The sequence below is a fragment of the Bufo gargarizans genome, chromosome 3, assembly GCF_014858855.1.
Source record: "Bufo gargarizans isolate SCDJY-AF-19 chromosome 3, ASM1485885v1, whole genome shotgun sequence".
Lineage (NCBI taxonomy): Eukaryota > Metazoa > Chordata > Amphibia > Anura > Bufonidae > Bufo > Bufo gargarizans.
This window is the reverse complement of record NC_058082.1, coordinates 246,586,830-246,609,696: the sequence shown is the minus strand read 5'-3', so window position 1 is coordinate 246,609,696 and position 22,867 is coordinate 246,586,830.

Below are 22,867 nucleotides of genomic sequence, written 5' to 3'. Positions count from 1 at the left end.
TTTCAAGATTTACTTCTAAACTTCTAAGCCTTGTAACGTCCCCAAAAATAAAATGTCATTCCCAAAATGATCCTAACATGAAGTAGACATATGGGGAATGTAAAGTAATAACTATTTTTGTAGGTATTACTATGTATTATAAAAGTAGAGAAAATGAAACTTGGAAATTTTGCAAATTTTAAATTTTTTGGGGCAAATGTGGTATTTTTTTATAAATAAAAATGATTTTTTTACTCCATTTTACCAGTGTCATGAAGTACAATATGTGATGAAAAAACTAATTCAAAATGGCCTGGATAAGTCAAAGCATTTTAAAGTTATCAGCACTTAAAGTGACACTGGTCAGATTTGCAAAAAATGGCCTAGTCCTTAAGGTGAAATAAGGCTGTGTCCCTAAGGGGTTAACCTTACCAGGCATTATGCCTGGTTTAATAGGGTTGATCATGCTAAGAGAGGCTCTTTAAAAGGTTGAACAAGGAATCATAAGATAGTTGCCTAGCAACTGGTAGCACCAGGGACACAGCTTTTCTTTTTCTTTTTTCAAAAGAAAGATGGTTTTTATAAAAAAAAATCTGCCATGTTTCTCTAACTTAAGACTACCTTTTCATATAAATATGTCTCTCACTAACAATGACTCTAAGGGCAAAAAAAGTGGCAGAGCCTTTGGTATAATTTACAGAAAACAGCATTGCCCTTATATGATTTTTCCAATTTGAAGGAATGCCTCATTCACATACACGGGTCTTATTTTAAGTATATACTATCTGGGAGGCCAGCTTGTCTTGTATTTTAAACTGGACTCCCATTAACTAACATTCCTAGTTCTCCAGCCTAGAGGGAAGATTTAACTATCCATGTCTCATAGAATTTTCCATTTGAAATAACATTGTATCCAAATCTCCCCTATTATATAACAATACTTTGGCTCAGTAACTCATGGCTCACATTTAGAGAAACCTCTCAATCAGCTACAATGTAAGCATCATCGAAGGTGGTCGCTCATTAGGGGCCCAGGCTCCTTTTGCTGGGACTCTATTTTGTGCAATGAATGTTGGGTGCGCTTTTTTACTAAGCTTCTATGAAAGGGATATTCACACCTTTTAGTGCAGATTAAATGGGCAGGTCCTGCATTTTAGTTTGATAATATCTTCTAGAAGTGAATAATGTAGACGTATGCAGCTGTGATTATGTGGATAGTCTCTGTGTAAAAATGCCAAACTCTTGCTGGTAATGGATTCTGCCTCATGTTTAAATAGCTGAATGAATATACATTTTCCACTTTAGCTAATCACTATAAGTTACTTGTTTAGTTTGGACCGTTGACTGGAGCAATCATAACTGAATAGTTAGTATATAGCTGTCAGCAAGTATTGCCAGATTCTGTCGCTGGATGAGCATGTTACAAAGAAATTGCAGTATGTGAGGTCATTCTTCTTCTTTTATAAAACAGGAAAATCTCACCCGGTAATCTATAGACAATGATGGTATTGTGTGTGGAGAAAGCCTTGCAGACATTCCTGGTATTTACTTGTAGCAATTTCTAAACCGAATAAGTGAGTTGTAACCCGCTGGCGGCATTTACTGCCCAGCAATGATCTGATCTGCAATTGCTTTAATAGTGGGCTATATTCAGATGCCAACTATGATGTTGGTATAAACAAAGCCTGCTATAATCCCTTGTAAATGTTTATATGAGGATGGATGCTTATGTTTGTCAAATTTTGGATCCAGTTGCATGTGATAAATATTTTATTGTCAGCATGCAATTCAGCTATCCTATGGCTTTACAGATATGTTGTAACTTCCTATTTCACTCTTGAGTTTATACAGTTTCACTGCAGTGAAGCTCCTGGGGTTTAAACAAGTGAAATACAATTCAATTCCTTTTATCGTCCTAATTCTAGAAAGTTACTAATTTCTACTAATGTTCTAGAGTCATTGTTATTTCATGTGATTTCTGACAAATGTCAGAAATTGTGATTGAGCCTTGAGAACGCTGCCATGTAGCAGCTGACCAGAGTAGTTCAAGCTTGGAACAAACTTCCAGCAGAGCTGGTTGGGAAATCCGCATTAAGGCTAGGTCTACACGACGACATTTGTCGTGCGACAATAAGTTGCGCGACAGATAGGGCACAACTACACTGCAACATTTGTAGCGCAACATTTTGTTGCACCAATGTCGCGCTACAATTTTTATAATGGCAGTCTATGGTGTCGCACTGCAACATGCAACATGCTGCGACTGCGACGCAACAGTCGCAGAAAAATCCATCTCAAATGGATTTTCTGCGACTGTTGCGTCGCAGTCGCAACATGTTGCATGTTGCAGTGCGACACCATAGACTGCCATTATAAAAATTGTAGCGCGACAATAGTGCAACAAAATGTCGCACGACTAATGTCGTAGTGTAGACCTAGCCTAAGTGAATTTAAACATGCCTGGGGTAAGAGCAAGAAAAAGTTATATAAGGGCCGACTAGATTACTGTCAGTCATCTGTGTTTCTATATGATAAGTGTGTTTTTACAGTGATGGATATTCATTCAGTTAAAGGGGTTATCCCATAATTAATAAAAAAAAAGAAAAAAAGAAAATCAGACATTTTATAGTGCATGACCGTATCTCTAACAAAGCAAAAACCAGCCATTTACCTCACATGAATCCAGTTGAAGTGAGAATATGTGACTACCTCAGTGATGTTACTGAGGGGGACAGAGAAATAAGGAAAAGAACAAACAGCAGGTGGCGCTATACGTCTAGATTTTATTGATTAACCCAGTGGGTATACTAAATGTTTAATCACATGCCATTACAAAAGTATTCAGATCCAGGTGCTGGTTTGAAAAATGTAGATTATTTGTTTTGTGTCACCATATTTTTAGAGCTATAATTAATGTGCTGGTTAAATAACATAATACGCAGAGATAAGCGAATCGAAGTTGACGAACTGGAATTCGTTCCGAATTTCAGGAAAAATTAATTCGCACCGAATCCGAATTTCCTCCCGCTTCGTGGTAACGAATCACATTTTTTCCTAAAATGGCTGCTGCACGTGTTAGGACATGGAGCAAGGATCTCTGGGAACGTGGGATCACCTACAATGCCATGCATGCAGCCAATCAGCAGCCAGCCAGCCCCTGTGATGTCACAGCCCTATAAATAGAATTTTGGATTATGCCATTTTCCAGTGTACTTAGTGCAGGGAGAAATGTCAGTAGGCGATAAGGAAAGTGCTAGAAAAGACTTTAAAACTTTTGTTTTGCTGAATAGAAGTTCAGGGAAAGAGCATTAGAAGTGTACAGAAAGGATAGGGAGGAATTATTCCACAGTATTGAAGCAGAACAGGGTTCAATAGGGGAGTTTACAGCCTGGGTAATAGGAACAATCTTATTACACCTTGCTGCACTGACTGTGAATCCAAATTGCCATTATACTGCTGCTTTCAGGTTTGTAATAGATGATACCTCTGTATTTCCAGCAAACAATTTTCTTTATTGGAGTGGAAGTGCTGTGTGATACAGCGATTAACACGGGTGTATTACTAGGAAATATTTCTACGTCTTATTAGCCCTTGTGCAGTGCAGTTATATGTTCTAAAGCCATTTTTGTTGTGTATTAGTGGCAAAAAAAAGTATTATTTGCCGTTCAGTGGCACAGTTATATGTTCTAAAGCCTTTTTTGGCGTGTACTTGTGGAAAAAGAAAGGGCTTATTAGCCGTTGTGTGGTAAAGTGAGAAAATTACAGCCCTTTTTGTCTATTAGTGGCAAAAAAAAATTTTATTTGCCATTCAGTAGTGCAGTTATATGTTCTAAAGCCTTTTTTGTCATGTATTAGTGGCAAAAAAAAGTATTATTTGCCGTTCAGCGGTGCAGTTATATGTTCTAAATGCATTAGTGGCAAAAAAAAATAAAGAATTTGCCGTTCAGCAGTGCCGTTCAGCGGTGCAGCCCTTTTTGGCGTCTATTAGTGGGGGAAAAAAAGGGCTTATTAGCCGTTTTGTGGTGAAGTGAGAAAATTACAGCCCTTTTTGTCGTGTACTAGTGGCAAAAAATAAGTATTATTTGCTGTTCAGCGGTGCAGTTATATGTTCTAAAGCCTTTTTTGGCATGTATAAATGGGAAATAAAAGGGCTTGTATGTCCGACAGAGAAGTGATAGGCCCTGCACAGGGGAGTGGCAGAGGCCTAAATGTTTCTGGCGCAGGTAGAGGTCACAGCAGAGTAAGGGGGCGTGGCAGCAGGAGTCGCAGCGAGAGGCCTGAGCTCCCGGTGTCATCTAACGTTCGTGTCTTAATCAGCAACCCAGTGGTTCTTGAATGGTTGACTCGGTCATCCACTTCGTCCCAAGTGACATCAGACACCCCCAGCCAAGAGTCGATGGGTTCGTCAGACACAACCCTTAGTTGGCATGGCCCAGGAGCAGGCCCTGAGCCCTCACCCAGAGCCGGTTTTAGACAAAATGTGGCCCTGTAGAAATTAAAAGCAGGGCCCCTAATTTTGAAGTACTGTATCAACAGTAACATTTATTCACTTGACGCAAGGGGAGAAGTCACTGCCATGGCCCACGATTGGTTGCAGACAGCGTCAAAATGGATGATGACATCCAGGCACGTTAGCAGAGGTCAGAGAGCACCAGAGCCCAGAGCCAGTGTCAGGAAGCAGGTAAGGCCCAATTCACACTTCAGTTATTTGGTCAGTTATTGTGAGCCCAAACCAGTAGTGAAGGCTACTCAGAGATAAGGTATAATGGAAAGATTTCCTCCTGTTCTGTGTTTTTGACCTGCATCTGTTTTTGGCTCACAACAATTGATGGAAATAACTAACGGAGGCACGGAAGCCCACGGAAGCACTATGGAGTACTTCCGTGCGGTTTATTTCTGTGCCTCTACACCACAAAAAATTAGAACATGTTCTATTTTTTGGCAAGTTGAATCGGTCTGTTTCCGTCTGCAGCAAACGCACGGGTGGTGCCCGTGCATTGGGGACTACAAATTGCAGTCCTCAATGCATGGAACGGCTGGCACACGTTTGTATGCATGAGCCCTAAGTGTGATTTCCTTAGCAAGTTTGCCCAGGAGACTTGCTTAACTCTCTTAAATAATCAGGCAACACCTGAAAATAGTCACTGTTACCAGTGCTTTGTATATAGAGACAGCAGGGACATGTAGATAATGTGTTCTCTGCATTAAAAGTAAAAAAGTACATAACGAATAGAAATAAATATGAAAAAAATATTTAAATGCAAGTAAAAATGAAAAAAAGTGGATTTCTTTATTCACACAAACGCTCAATGGCATTGAGTGTTGGGTGAATAAAGGAATCCACTTGTTTCACTGAATGCTGCCTTCCTTCCATAATTTTAGATAGACATATAGATATTAGATAGATAGATAGATAGATAGATAGATAGCATCTGGATCACATTGTTTAATGTGAATAGACGCTAATGACCCCGATGTCACATAGAGTGGTTTGATCTGCTCCCCAAAAATTAACTGCCTTTTAATATTGACTCACTTTTTTTTTTTGGATTAAGACCTCGTTTGGGTAAAAAATCTGCGGGAAAATACTAGGACACATATTGAAGCTCTGTAAATTAATAGTGTGATCAGATCCTGTGAATCTTTCCTATGTATTGTTTGGGGAGATATCAGGTGACTAAGAGTTGTAGGTCACGTGGAAACTGAGTCACGTGACCTAAAATTGAGAACCAGGTGACCGATCCATTGATACACTTGAGTGGGAGGACACATGCGCAGTTAGATAGCAACAGTTTGCCTGCACTCTACGGCATCCCTTATGGGAAGTGACGTGTGCATGCCAAGAATGCGCTCCACGGAGAGCGGAAGTGGTAGGCGCATAGCGCGCAAGTGCAGAAGCACACAGCCCACGCCGAGATCTTCATGTGAACCAAGGTATCCATTTAGGTAATCTTTTGTATATAATGAGTTTTTTTATTATGTTTTTACTATCACCTGTGCACTAATTATGGAATTGGCAGCTCACCTCATCATGTATTATATTTATATATGTATTGAGTATTTTTACCACATTCATTTTTGTGTAACATGGCAATGAATGATTATTTATAAAATTATTAATACCATGCATTTCACAGTTATAATATTGCACTGATATAGGTAACTTTTTATTTTTAAATTGAATCATGTTAATTACTATTTATATTGATCACCCTATTTATATACTTCCATACCCACTGTTTGTATCACTGCTTGAGAAAGGTTCCAGTGTGTGAACCAAAACGTTGCGTTGGTGAATAAAAGTCCGTTATTTTACTTCTTGGAGTGCTGTGGACTTCCTCTTTTTAGATAGATAGATAAATAGATAGCTAGATATGCGATAGATAGATAGATAGATATGAGATAGATAAATCAATAGATAGATAGATATAGATATGAGATAGATAGATAGATAGATAGATAGATAGATAGATATAGATATGAGATAGATAGATAGATAGATAGATAGATAGATAGATAGATAGATATGGGAACCTTGGATACACATGAGGATACGCGCTTATGACTGAGACGCCTTGCATCAATATGATATTCTTTTCATTTTTCAGCTCCTTTTGCTGATTTATTTTCCTTATGGGGTTATATAAGTAATACGGTGCATGATTATGCTTAGATGCAGTTCATCATTTGGGGGTTAGTGGATTGTGAATTAGTGTACATATATTGATGGAGGTACATACACTGGATAACACTGGGATTCCGACATGGGATTCTGTGTGTGCAGTGTCTATCTCTCTAGTAGGATTAATATTAGATTTTTCATTATTTTAAATTATATTCAATCCACTTCAATGTGAAATGGAGTGTGGTAGGCAAGGGTGTGTTTGATGTCCAGAATGGATATTGAACAGCCATGGCCGCCCTCAGAGACACATGGATCTCATTGGTTGATGTTCTTAATTAAGTTTTCGTTATTATGTGATAAGGAGATGACAGATAATGGTGAGTTCAATGTCTACAAGTGGATATGGATCAGCCATGACTGTCTTCAGAAGCATCTGGAACACATTGTTTAATGTGAACGGATGCCTATAACTCCATTGTCACATTTAGTACTTTAATCCACTCCCCATATGTGAACTGTGTATTAATACTTAACTTTGGATTAAGACCCCATGGGGGGAAGAAATCAGTAGAAATATATTGAATACATATATAGGATTTGTAATTTGATCACGTGACCAGACCCTGATGAATTCTCTCTATACAGCGTTTGTAGAGAGATCAGGTGACTAACAATAGTTGGTCACGTGGGAACTGATCCCAGTGTGTGAACCAGGTGATTGCCTTATTTTTGCGGTTTGTTGGGAGAACGCTTGTGCAGTCAGATAGTGTATCATGTGTGCGCTCCATGGCTTCCCTGATGGGAAGCGATGTGTGCGCTCAAAAGATGCGCTCAACGGAGAGCGGAAGTGACAGGTGCATATTGCACAAGCGTAGTGACACACAGCCCACGCCGAGATCCTCATGGGAACCAAGGAATCCATTCACGTCATGTTTGGTATACTATTAGTTTTAAATCATGTTTTTATCGTCACCTGTGCACTAATTATGAAATTGGAACTTCACCTGATTATTAATTATATGCATATATGAATTGTATACTTGTATCACAGTATTTATGTACTATATATAAAAGAAGATGGGATTTTCTACAAAATCGCTTATATCATGGATTTCACGGCTATTATATTGCACTTATATTGGTTATTTTTTACTTTTTAAACCTAATCATGTTAAATACTATTTATATTCATCACCCTATTTATATGCTGTTACACCCACTGTTTGTATCACTGCTTGAGGAAGGTTTCAGTGTGCGGACCGAAACATTGTGTTGGTAAATAAAAGTCACATTTATTTTACTTTTTGGAGTGCCGTGGAATATCTTTTTATATCTGTAAAGAATAAATCAAGGCAACTGGACGTACTGTAGATTTCTTGAAAACGTTTCACTCGTTCTTCCAACGAGCTTTCTCAATTCTGAGTGACTGTACAACAATTCTGGGAATAAATATGTAACTGAATCAACATCTGGTAATTATACCCAAAGGTGTTGATCCCATTATCCTAATTGGAGTCAGTAGGTGATAAAGACTTCCCAGAAAAAGGTGTCAAGACAGCATTGTATGTGGCAGACAATAGATGTCTAACTCCCCCCCCCCCCCCCCGCCTCTATTCAAGCTTGGCTTCTCCATTTTTACGTAAATGGCCTCCTTCTATTGTCTGCCACATACAATGCTGTCTTGACACCTTTTTCTGGGAAGTCTTTATCACCTACTGACTTCAATTAGGATAATGGATTCAACACCTTTGACCCAATGCTGGGTATAATTAACAGATGTTGACAGCATATGCTGTGAAGATACGAGATATGCACCACCTGAAACTACGGATACTGGAAGCCTGTGCTAGCATTTCTCCTGCGGTGTTGCTATCAGTGTGTGAAGAGTGGGAGAAGAGGTTTGCATTGACAATCCAACACAATGGGCAGCACATTGAACACATTTTATAAGTGGTCAGAAACTTGTAAATAACTCATGAAAGAATAAAGTTACGTTAAAACCAAGCACACCATTGTTTTTCTTGTGAAATTCCCAATAAGTTTGATGTGTCACATGACCCACTTCCTATTGAAAAAACAAAAGTTGGATTCAAAATGGCTGACTTAAAAATGGCCGACTTAAAAATGGCCAACTTCAAAATGGCCGCCATGGTCACCACCCATCTTGAAAGTTTCCCCCCTCACATATACTAATGTGCCACAAACAGGAAGTTAATATCACCAACCATTCCCATTGTATTAAGGTGTATCCATATAAATGGCCCACCCTGTAGATGTGGCAAGACTATACTTTTTTGACATGACAAGATAATGGGGAAACTAAATATTTTTAGGGTTTTATTACATGTTTTAGTCCCACTAAAGGACTTGTCCATTTATCCTCTAATTGCTCATGTAATACAATATATAATGTTGTAACAATTAGGGTTGAGCAAACCCGAACTGTAAACTTTTATCCGTCTGTTAGTTAGGTGGGCGGCGGCGGCCATTTTATGCAAGTTCAAGGCACCAGCACAGCATACCTGCATTTGTGACAGTCAAATACAAGCTTGAAATACTGCAATTATATTCTGGGTTTAAAAAAATCACCAATTTTTTGGCAAGACCTTACATCTGGGGCATTTGCAGCATTTGTCAGTGTGAAATACCAGCTTGAAATATTGCAATAATTTTCTGGATGATGGGTCTGCTCGCATCAACTTCTGTGTCTCCGAATTGGGCACATGGCCTGAGCTTGCCCTTTACTGCCCTGCAGCCAGTGTATTGTCTGAACGTGTGTTTAGCACGGCACAAAAAAGTGCAGCCGCCTGTCCACAGCCAATGTGGACAAGCTCACGTTCATTAACATGAACCAGGCATGGATCTCACAGGACTTGTCCGTACCTTGTGCAGAAGAGACATGTATACCGGCCTTACCCAGCCATTGTTATACTACAGAGCAATTGCTCATTGTTGTATTTTTTATATTTCCCACTCTTTTTTGGGGTGTACCCTAATTAAAAAAAATTAAAAAATATGAAAACCAGTGTTGGCTACCTCGTCCTCCTCCACCGCCGCTTCCACCTACACCGCTACGTCCACCGCCTCCTCAACCTCTTTCTCCATATGGACCTCCACCTCATACATCAAGATTTTTTTTTTTTATTTGTACGTATTTTATTTTATGTCAGTTCACTAATTTGTCTGTTACTTTTTCGGGTGAAATTCACAAATTTTTGGCTGTGATACACCCCTACTCTACCTAGTAGACAGGTAAGCAAATTTTACTAATTTGTCTGTTACATAGTTGGGTGACATTCACCAATTTCTGGCTGTGATATACCCCTGCTCTACTGTGTGGACAGGTTAATACATTTCACAAATTTTTCTGTTACATTGTCGGGTGACATTCACCAATTTTTGCCTGTGATATACCCCTACTCTACCTAGTGTACAAGGAAATACATTTCACTAATTTGTGTGTTATATTATTGGGGGACATTTGTTTTTGCCATGAATAAACCCCTGCTCTGCATAGGTGACAGTGACTGAAATTTGTAAAAATCGTCTGTTCCATTGGTGGGTGACATTAACCCATTTTTGGCAATGAAAAAAACCTGCTTTGCATAGGAGACAGGGAATTAAATTTCAAAAATTCATTTTTAATTGACGCACATCCCCTCCTTTAATTCGATGCTTCAACTTTAACAACTTGTCCCACATTTCCGCTCGATCAAATTGGAGCCATTGACCTCCCTTGGATGTGGTATCTCTTTCTCACGCTCCCTCTCTGGCGTAGAACCCTGATTCGCAGGCGCAGAAAAGAACATTGAAAATTGATTGAGAAGATATCCAAATGGATCGTGGACGTCACGGGGACGTGCGATCAGGCAGAAGTTATCTAGAGTCAACAAAGCGGCAGCAGGGCCTCTCCCGTTTAACGTTTCCAAATCCAAAATACCCCAGTGATATTCCCTATAATTTTTTATTAATCATTCCAATAACAGGGCATCTTAAGAGTCCTGTACTGTTAATTACCCACTCCCGAGTCGGGAGTGGGTAATTGCCGCGCGCCCCCTCCTTTCCTTCGATTCTTCCGTTTTAATAACTTCTCCCACATTTCCGCTCAGTTCCATTTAATTTCATCCAATGGATGTGGTATCCCTTTTTCACGCTCCCTCTCCTGCGTGGAACCCTGATTCGCTGCTAACCGTGATCAACATGGTAGGCGCAGAAAAGAATATTGAAAGTTGATGGAGAAGATATCCAATTGGATCGTGGTTATCACGGGGATGTGCGACATGGTGGAGCAGTATGTGTGCTGATGGGTCTGCCCCCTGCAACTTCTGTGTCTCCAAATTAGGCACATAGCCTGAGTTTGCCCTTTAGTCCTTGGAGGTGCTGGCCTGCCCTGCAGCCAGTGTAATGTCTGAACGTTTGTTTAGCACGGCTGGAGGGGGTTATCACAGGTTATACTTCCCAAGGTTTTGGGGTGTACCCTAATTTAAGCAAAAAATAAATAAAAACAAAAAGCAGTGTAGGCTAGCTCCTCATCCTACACCGCCGCTTCCACCTACACCGCCACATCCACCGCCTCCTCAACCTCCTACTCTAAATGGACCTCGTCCTCCAAGATCAAGATTATTATTTTTTGTTTTTACGTATTTTATGTTATTTTAAGTCATTTCCCTATCCACATTTGTTTGCAGGGCACTTGCCGTGCTTTTAACCACATTCTGCTGCCATTTGCAGCCCTTTCCATGACTTTTTTAGAGCCATTTTAGTGCTCAGGTCCCCATTGACTTCAATGGGGTTCGGGGTCAAGTTCGGGTCCCGAACTCAAACTTTTTTGTTAAGTTCATCCGAACCCGTCGAACCCGAACATCCAGGTGTCCGCTCAACTCTAGTAACAATCAAATATATATTTAAAGAAAGACTTAAGTATGTATGTTCCGCGATCACTCAAAAACGCAACCATCGATTTCAATTAAACTTGGTTTACACATCCCTTGCTACCTGGCAAGAAATCTTGTCGGGGGTCACAGCTCTCTAGGACGTACCGTTCCTGAGATATTCCCCCAAAATTACCTGCATTACCCAATACAAGCCTGCAAGTCTTTCTCTTCATATCCAAACTGCCATACACATGGTCACATGTCCCTTATCAGCCAATAGAAGCTTGCAGGCCCTTAGTCTCCACATACACACAGTTTTACTCCAGGTTTCCATAACAACCCAGCCATTTTACTTCACTGCTGTAGGTCAGATTTAGGCTAGGGCTACACGACGACATGTGTTGCACAACAATAAGTCGCACGACACATAGGGCACAACTACACTGCTACATGTGTCGCGTGACATTGATGTCACACCAATGTCGCGCAACAATTTTTATAATGATAGCCTATGGTGTCGCACTGCGACATGTGAGATGCTGCGACTGCGACACGTCAGTTGCAGAAAAATCCATCTTGGATGGATTTTTTGCAACTGTTGTGTCAGTCGCAGCATGTCACATGTCGCAGTGCGACACTATAGCCTATCATTATAAAAATTGTTGAGACAAAATGTCGCTCGACACATGTCATTGTGTAGCCCTAGCATTAAAGAAGCAGGGCACTGTGGAGGTCACTGTTAAAGGGGCAGGCACTGTAGAGGTCACTCTTAAAGAGGTGTTGACTGTGGATGTTACTGTTAAGGGAGCATGCCGCTGTGTAGGTCACTGTTAAAGGAGAGGACACTGTGGAGGTCACTGTTAAGTAGGCAGGGGCTACTATTAAAGGGACAACTGCTGTGGAGGTCACTGTTAAGGCAGAAGGGTACTGTGAGGTCACTGTTAAGGCAGCGAGGCACTGTAGAGGTCACTGTTAAGGGGGCAGGCCCCTGAGGAGGTCACTGTCAAGGGAGTGGGGTGATGTGACGGTCAAAGTTAAGGGGATGGGCTGCTGTGGAGGTCCCATTTTTAAAGTGGCGGGGCACTGTGGGGGGGTCAGTGTTAAGGTGTGGGGCACTGTGGAGTTCACTATAAAAGGGGCGGGGTGCTGTAGAGGTCACTTATGGGTGATACTGTCGATATCTTTTAAAGACACACACAAACATTAAATGAAACAGATGAAATATGCCCATGCGAAGCCAGGTCCTTCTGCTAGTAATATAATAATCAAATATACACTGCAATACTTTTGCTGATGTCGCCATGACAACGCCATATGTGTATGTCAGTTGTCCTTTGCAGCAGTGCCATAAATATACTGAGCATGTCACAAAGGGGTGAATTGATTTTTAGTTCTTGTATGGCAATTCTCCTGCACCTCACTACTGTATTGTATAACTGTATTCCAGCAAATATCTTTGTTATTTAAAGGTATTTTCAGAGATCATTAACCCCTTCAAGACACAACCAGTTGCAAGTCTAACGTGTCACTTTATGAGGTATTAAGTTTGTAATGCTTTTATCTAAGCGATTCTGAAATTGTTTTCTCATGACACATTGTACTTTTTGTTAGCAGTAAATTTGGATCCATATGTTTTACCTTTATTAAAAGAAAAATCCAAAATGTAAAGAAAATTTGGAAAAAATGCTATTTTCTAAACTTGAATTTCTTTGCTTTTCAGACAGACAGTAATACCTGAAAACTAGTTAACATTCACCATATATTTACTTTATGTTGGTACTATTTTCTAAATCTAATTTAATTTTTTTAGTATGTTTAGAACTTTAGAAGCAATTTTTTTCAAATTTCCAAGAAAATTCTACTTTTTCTACACTGCACCAAGTTAAAGCAAATGGAAAAATTGCGAAAATTACTAAATGTGAATCAAAGTAAATGTATACCATTTGCTTTTATTTGAGTGAAATTGAGGGCTTAGATTTACTGTTCAGTCTTAAGTCCATTACAAAAGTAACGTATCCTCATAAAGCGATTGGATTTCAGCTTAGTGGCAGAACCAGCTAAGCAGCAAGCCCAGTACAATAATATTTTTGGGCTCCTTGAACATTCCAGGTTTAATAGTACAGTTGTTTTGTTGCAGAGATATAGCCTTTTAAGCTGCTGGTTCACAGTTCACACAGCTCAGATGTTTTTGCCAAACCCTTAAAACTTTAATAAAGCTTTAAGTTCCTTACTAGTATAACTACCTCCAGGAACCCGCAAGTTTTTGATGGCCTTGTCTACTTTAGTTCTACCTTATGTGACGTCCTTAGTATAAAATACGATCAAGTATTTCCTCATAAAGGAATTGCAATTGCACAGTATGGAAAAAAAAGAAATTTTTTTTTTTTTTCAGATGAAAGTTGCTTGTGACAGAATAACCAACCTTCCGGGTAAAATAGGGCGGCAGAACAACAAGACAAAGGATGTTGCACTACAGAGTGCACTTGGCTACATTTCTCACTTACTGCCCACCCATTTTTTCTGCAAGCTAAAAGTTTGGTTACAATGAGAAGCAGGTCAGAAATAAGATGCCAGCATGCCGCCCAAGTTTCCCTTTTTTTGGAGGGACAGTCCCTCTTTTTGCCCCAAGTCACTCTTTCCCTCTTTAATTCTTAAAAATGCACTTACTGAGGAATGAATGCATAAATGTACAAAATTGCTCCTTTCTAAACTATCTTTATGGTTTCTACCTGTATATTAAACCATAACTTAATTATTTGGTGCAATTTGGAGCTTAAAATATATATAATCCAAAGATGTATGTGCTAATATTTAAATGGATTTTGAAGTGCAAAAAAAAAATTGTCCTAGTTGCTCCACATGCTGGAAAAAATTTAAGGGACTTATACTCACCTAACCGATCCCCAGCTGCTGCAGTTCTGACAGAGTCAATAATTATGCTTTGGGTGGAGTTAGAGGAGTGGCCTAGTATGAAAAACTGCCATGATGCACGTGATTTTCAAAAGTTGGGAGGTATGCGCCAGTTAGATGAAGATATGTCACCTTTAGCTCAAGATGCAGCATCCCTACTGTCTCAGTGGCATAAAGAGTTGCTGCCATCCTATCAGACAACACAATATGGGTTCTGTATAATGTAGCCATGTAACCATGTATACAAAGTGGTTATTTGTAATAACGCTAGTTGTGCACAAAACCAAAAAACTGGACTTCACTATTTGCAGTCACCTTTCCCACATCTTAATCGTGGCACATGATACTCAGATACCTCCAGGACTCACAATAGGGCTGAATGGCCTAACAATTACCGTAGATAGTCGCATAAACCGCATAAATGAAGAACGTATTATGTTGTACTGGCAGAAAGCAAGACACTTAAAGGGGTTTTGTCATTTCAGCAAGTGCCATTTATAATGTAGATAGCATGACATACAGGTATATAACAGGTAAATGGTAGTTAACAGAAATTGAGTAATACTAAACTGACCCTATCTGAATGGCAAACTCTGCAACTGACAGAATGAAATGAGGCCTGGTTATAAATAGACACAATATTCAGCACTACACCCTAATCAACCAGTAAGGCTAGATGATAACCAAACCCAGATTCAGATGTAAGGAATTTGCTAATTAGTAACTAAGTAAACTTAACGCAACAGGTAGAAGAACCCTGTTGGTCATAACACTATTCAAACATATCACAAAGGAGACATGTGCAGTAAAAATGAAACCACATACAATCTCCATTTAGATGTTATCCTTGTTCTAATTGGTAAGCCAGAGGCAAAATGTTAAGTTCCTTAAAACATCTGCAAAATCTGTAGTAGTATGGCAGAAGAGCTTTTGAAGCCCCCTCTGGCACCAGGGTTTGGGTGCAACTACTACCTATGTATCCATTCTGCCTGAGCCATTCTATTGCTACTGGGCGCTCACATGTAAATAAAACCAAATCTGCTTAAAAATCTGCATATATTCTTATCTTAAAAAGCTTCAAATATTCCCTGTGCCACCAGGGCGATTCAGCAAGTGATTCTTCTAAGTTTTATTACCCTAACATTTGCTATAATTTATTTCACAATGCTCACATTTTTCTGGCCAATTTATATCTTGGCAGTAGGTAACTGAACAGTTCTGTTAAAACAATCTAAAACAGTAGACTATTATTGATTTTGGACGTTTAAGTGCTTTTTCAGGGTTTAAAGTTAATTCTTTCTCTAATGTTATTCAATATATCATACCTCATATCCATGCCAGCCAAACGTAGAAATTCCAGGAACCTGCAGCTCTGAGAGTTACTAATATATGCAGCATATTTTCTTAATGTTGTCAACTGTTTTCATCCATAGGGTCTTGACAACTACTGTGTCTTACTTCACATGTTTTTGGAAAAGACATAATGTGTAGGTTAATCCATCCTTTCTGCCAGGTCCTGTGACGGGAAGTTGTGAATTCTATATTTTCTAAATATGGCATTTAAAAGAACATGCATATATTACATATAGAGTAAACTATTGAAAGCTCAAGAATTTCATTTTCATTGAAAATTTGTACAACAATGCCAATGTCCAGTTCCATTACATGCTCTTTTCTGATTATATAACTGTGATAACACCCATAAAAGATGCTCATTCATGAATTGCTTCAAACTAATACAAGCTTCATGACAAACAAGGGCATAAGAAATTAGTTTCATAACTTGGTAACGGTTCTAATTCTGTTAGTTGTTGATGAATGTAACTTTAAATATGTTTGCTGCCAAATACAGTCATGTGAAAAAATTAGGACACCCTTTGAAAGCATGTGGTTTTTTGTAACATTTTTAATAAAAGGTTATTTCATCTCCGTTTCAACAATACAGAGAGATTAAAGTAATCCAACTAAACAAAGAAAACTGAAGAAAAGTCTTTTCAAGATCTTCTGTAAATGTCATTCTACAAAAATGCCTATTCTAACTGAGGAAAAAGATAGGACACCCTTGCCCCTAATAGCGAGTGTTACCTCCTTTGGCTGAAATAACTGCAGTGAGACGGTTCTTGTAGCCATCTACCAGTCTTCGACATCGGTCTGAGGAAATTTTACCCCACTCCTCAATGCAGAACTTTTTCAGCTGTGAGATGTTTGAGGGGTTTCTTGTACGTACAGCCCTTTTCAAGTCACCCCACAGCATCTCAATGGGATTCAAATCTGGACTTTGACTTGGCCATTCCAGGACTCTCCATTTCTTCTTTTTCAGCCAATCTTTGGTTGATTTACTAGTATGTTTTGGGTCATTGTCATGTTGCATGGTCCAGTTCCGCTTCAGCTTTAATTTTCTAACTGATGGTCTCACATGTTCTTCAAGCACCTTCTGATACACAGTAGAATTCATCGTGGATTCTATGATGGTGAGCTGACCAGGTCCTGCTGCAGCAAAGCAGCCCCAAACCATGACACTTCCACCTCCATGCTTCACAGTTGGTATGAGGTTCTTTTCTTGGAATGCTGTGTTTGGTTTACGCCAAACATGTCCTCTGCTGTTGTGTCCAAATAATTCAATTTTGGACTCATCTGTCCAAAGAACATTATTCCAGAAGTCCTGGTCTTTGTCAACTTTATCTCTGGCAAATGTCAGTCTGGCCTCGATGTTTCTCTTGGAAAGCAAAGGTTTCCTCCTTGCACACCTCCCATGCAAGTTAAACTTGTACAGTCTCTTTCTGATTGTAGAGGCATGTACTTCTACATCAACAGTAGCCAGAGCCTGCTGTAGTTCTCGAGATGACACTTTAGGGTTTTTGGAGACCTCTTTTAGCATCTTGCGGTCTGCTCTTGGGGTGAACTTGCTGGGGCGACCAGTCCTGGGCATGTTGGCAGTTGTTTTGAAAGCCCTCCACTTGTAGACTATCTTCCGGACAGTGGAATGGCTGATTTCAAAATCTTTTGAGATCTTTTTAAATCCCTTCCCAGACTCATAGGCTGCTACAATCTTTTTTCTGAAGTCCTCTGACAGCTCTTTTGCTCTCACCATGGTGCTCACTCTCACTTCAACAGTCAGGAGCACACCAAACTAAATGTCTGAGGTTTAAATAGGGCAAGCCTCATTCAACATGCAGAGTAACGATCTACTAATTATGTGCACCTGGTGTGATATACCTGTGTGAGATCTGAGCCAATTTAAGAGGGAATACATGTGAGGGTGTCCTATCTTTTTCCTCAGTTAGAATAGGCATTTTTGTAGAATGACATTTACAGAAGATCTTGAAAAGACTTTTCTTCAGTTTTCTTTGTTTAGTTGGATTACTTTAATCTCTCTGTATTGTTGAAACGGAGATGAAATAACCTTTTATTAAAAATGTTACAAAAAACCACATGCTTTCAAAGGGTGTCCTAATTTTTTCACATGACTGTATGTGTCCCAAACAAGCCTGCAGGGTCACAATGTCCCATTCACCTCACCTCAGCCTTTAATTACAAGAATACAATTTAGAAATGACAATGACATGATTCTTGTCCCATCCCTTGTTTGAACTTGATGGATGTATGTCTTTTTTCAACAGTATTAACCATGTAACTATGTGCATCATTATAAATAGGTGTAACTAGAAGAAAATTCAAATTACATCATGTTACTTACTCTTCATAAATCCTAGAGTATTGGGTGTGTATAGCATTCTACCAATGCCAAGAGTGGCATAAAATAAATAGAAGAAAACATCCGTGTATTATATAACAGGAGACTCTGGTAAAGAGCCGTATAGGACATACATTTACAATAAATAAAAGTTGAGCCTTAAAGAATAAATAGGGAAGCTTAAAAGGTTATTGCAGTCAAAATAAAGTAAAGTTTCCAAAGGCCTACATCTTTCAATGTTATCTGGCATCAAAGGGTTAAATCAGGAATCATATGAATATTGCTAACAGACAACACAGATTCTATTCTATTAGGTCCGGAACCTCATCACTGTTGCTCTCTGGGACTAAAGTCCTAAAGCCTGAAGAGGACCACATTATAAAGAAAGAGAAGTGTAAGAAAGGAGGGGTTCATCTAGGCATCCATAAGTAGATTGATGAGGTAGGTGACAAGACACAAAAAACATAGTTGCCAACTGTCTCGAATTTTCAGAAACAATCCATTCAAATTTGGGCTGTCCTGGGCTAAAAATAGATGATGCTTATGTAAGTCCTGCCAATAAATGGGCAGTTCTGATGGGCTTTAAAAGCATTAAAAGCTTCCCGTTGTGGAAGATGCCTAATGAGCGACTGACCTACTGAGACATTGAGGTTGGCCTAAGGAGGGCCAGACACAAGGCAATAGATGAGATTTGGCTAACCCGGGTAAATTTAATACACAGACTCATACAAGTCAATTAGGTCTATTCACACATCCTTTTTTGATACATCCAGATGTACTGTATTAGATCTGAAATATTCACTGAATCATCTATTCTGGAAACAGAATGTATACATATGTTTTTCAAGGATTCTTCATGTGCATACAGAAAATCATTTGACTAGGCTCTAACACTGTATTATTATTATTATTAGTAGTAGTAGTAGTAGTAGTATTTTTATTATCATTATTATGATTATCTTTCTTTTTGATAGAAGATGTTAGTGGACAATGGGACATATATGCGCTGATAATTTGGTAATTATAGGTACTATCAAGTATTGGTAGATATGGAGCTTAATGAGGATTCACCCTGAAATAGAAAAACAATATATTCTCCTATTTGCACTTAAGGTATACTGTTTTACAAACTCTTTCTTTTGTGATGACTAAAGTACCATAGAACCAGCATTAAGTACTGTGTTAAATTCTCTAGTTTGAGAGTCTTTTTTTTTTAGTTATATGAAACATTTCTGTTCCCAGCAATGAAAATTCCTTCTGATAAGATGTACTACACAACAGCCTGACGTACAGCTGTAGGCATAACCCTTTAGAAACATATCGTACAGTACATCATTAAGATGAATGTAAATCCATCAATCCTAGCCATTTATTATGTATTATAATAGTTCAGTAGAATAGAGATTGGTAAGGGGCAAGGTACTGACTGGAAGCTGGAAAAAATGAACTGTTTCTAGTGTATGATATGAAGCTTAGATGATCTGGATTTCATGCTGGATTCAGAGGTACAGGGCCGGTGCAACCATATTAAATATGGCAGAGCAGGCATCTGCTTACCCTGATGTCAGGTGCCTGCTCTGCCAGTAAATTACCGGAGGAGAGGAGGCGGACGGCAAGGGAGGCTGTTCTAGCAGCTCCCCACTCCTCCCTTGTGCGCCCTCTGTGATGCCGGAATATGACGCCATTCCGATCCCGGAATACTTAACGGCGCTGGAGGACTGAGGAGCTGCACCACACTGGACCCCAGGGAGGTGAGTGTTTAAGTGTTTGACTGAGTGAGTGTATGTCTGTCTATTTATGTCAGTGAGTGAGTGTATGTATGTCTGTCTTTCTGTCAGTGTATGTCAGTGAGTGTGGATGTCTGTCGGTCAGTAAGTGTCTGTGTGTTTGTCAGTGAGTGTGCGTATGTTTGTCAGTGAGTATATGTGTGTGTTTGTCTGTCAGTGAGTTTCTGTGTGTGTGTGTGTGTGTGCTTCAGTGGGTAGGTGTATGTCTGTCAGTGAGTGTCTGTCAGTGAGTGTGTGTTTTTGTCTGTCTGTCAGTGAGTGTATGTGTCTCTGTCAGTGAGTATTTCTGTCAGTGAGTTTCTGTGTACATCATTCAGTGAGTGTCTGAGTGCGTGTCTGTCTGTCTGTCAGTGTATGTGTGTCTGTCAGTGAGTTTCTGTGTACGTCATTCAGTGAGTGTCTGAGTGCGTGTCTGTCTGTCAGTGAGTTTCTGTGTACGTCATTCAGTGAGTGTCTGAGTGCGTGTCTGTCTGTCTGTCAGTGAGTTTCTGTGTACGTCATTCAGTGAGTGTCTGAGTGTGTGTGTGTGTGTGTGTGTCTGTCAGTCAGTGAGTGACATGAGGGGGCGGCAAAAATCCTTGCAACGGCCCTGCAGAGGTTCATCCATGCCAAAGTCATTCGACAATTTGTGGCCCATGGTAATAAGAATAAAGTCTTGAAATTATAAGAACATTTTAAGCAAAGATTTGTGACTTTCATTTAAAATCAGTACAGATTTTACAGTTTATTCCAAAGACAATTTGGTTTAGAAATGAGAATTTTAGTCAAAGAAAATATAATTATTCATTCAGTAAGGTCCCCACTCTACAGGTAGCAAAATGTACTAGCTACTCTCTAACCACATTGTGTTCCATAAAAATGTGGTCCTATCTGCCAGTGAGGATTGTCTCCAAGCATTGACAAGTAATCTTGAGGCTTGCACACATTATCCAGAGTCTCTATGGAATAATTACACTGGGAAACTCTGGTTTGCACAGGAGTTTCCCTGTCAACTGATATAAATGTGATTTATCGTATAATGCCTTTCTAGTTGATGAAGAAGAAAAATATTCCTTATTTTATAAGGCAATATCTATTCTAAAACACTTGTGAGGAAATGAAAAAGTAATTTTCTGGTTAATCAATTGCTTGGTATTGCTCAATCCCCAATCTCCTCCTAAGATGCTAAAGTAGTGCAAATGAAAATCGCATGTGCAGAGTCACAAAACTTCATATGCAGATTTTATATGTGACTATCAATACTTCCCCCTTTTAAGTCAGTAACATGATACCACAACTATAAAACCCAGAGGCTACAAAACTTAGTCCCATGCTCTAAAATTGCTGCCCAATAACAGTAAAGAGTGATGTGTTGTGGGCATTTAATTACATTTTCTGTACTAATGTTGTACATCTGGCAGGTCTAACATTCTGTTAATACACAATACTTTTATGGGAATAGAATCGGTTTCTAAACTGTTAACCTTCTCACAGTTTTTTTTTGTAATCTTAGTTATCATTTTGAACCATCTCTATTAAGTTAATGGTGTGCAGTAGATATCAGAAATTTGCACATTTTAATGTTTTTTGGTGTGTGTGTACTTAATTTTAGTATGTGTCTATTTTTCAGTAACAATTTATACAGTCGAATATCATTATTATGACCACTTCCTACTTTAGACGTTGGCAGCTCAGAGTTCATGAAGCAACTCATGTGTCTTGAGCTGGCTTGGTGGGTATATAAGGTGTGCAATAGGCTGTCTGCACACATATCCCTTGTTGCTGTCATGTATAAGTGGATAATTGGCACCACTGTGAATAAGCTGCTTGGAAACCACAGAACACCACCTACCATTGTTGTGAGAGGTGAACATCGGCTATGAAGGTGCACGACGACAGATCCACAAAGGAGCAGCTCACTGCCAAAATGGCTCAGGGGGCTACCAGACATGTGTATAAAACAACAGTTCAGTTAACTCTATTGCATCTGGGGCTCCAAAGTAGATGCAGGGTTACTGCATCTCTGCTAAGAGGCAGAATCTGATAGGTGAAGTATCACTGTAAACCTGATAGGCACAATACACTGCAATAGACAACTATTGCAGTGTATTGTACCAGCGATCTGACCATTGTATGTTCATGTCCCCAAGTGAGACTTTAAAAAGTAAAAAAGTAAATGTTTTATAAAATCACTCTTTTTCCTTATATCCTGCTATTATTAATTGTTTAAAGATACACATAATTGTCTAGAACTTACCTCCTCATAAAAACTGACTAAATTAGTTTAACATAACTGATCCCTCATGAAGCCATGCTGATACGGCGTTATTCACTTATTTATACCGGCCTATAGTTTCTGGGCTTTGTAATTGACCCCTTTTTGAATATTAGCACCACATTTACTAGGCGCCCAGTCAATCCTTAAATATCAAAAATAAGGGAGTTATTCGGATTTCCTGATTGGTAGTCAGGAAGGATTTTTTTTTCCCTTAAAATGAATAAAATCTGTCTTCCACCTCACAGGAGTTTGCCTTTTTCTGGATCAACATGCAGGATAACAGGCTGAACTGGATGTACAGATGTCTTTTTTAGCCTTACAAAGAATATTACGTTGCTATGTTACTATTATTATGTTTAACCTATTCTGACCCATTTTTGGGTGTAGGTTAAGAAATCTTGCTCCAAATATAAATCTTGGTACTTTGGCTCATAGATCACCTCTACAATAATGTATTGACTTATCATATAGTTTTTGTCTTCACATACTGTATTTTCCAGTGTACTTTTTGCTTGACTTGCATGCCTTCTTCTTAACCTTGGACTCTCATCTATCTTCCTTTTTTTTTTTTTTTAAGGAAACAAGACTGAAACTTCAGATACTTTAGACATGCTCAATTTATTTTCCAATAATTCTGATGCTTATGACATGTTTCTTAGAAAATTTGCAGAAGTTGACTGAAAAAGCATGACCACATTTTTCCCTAGTCTCATTGATCAGTTGATAGCTATATATGCTCTC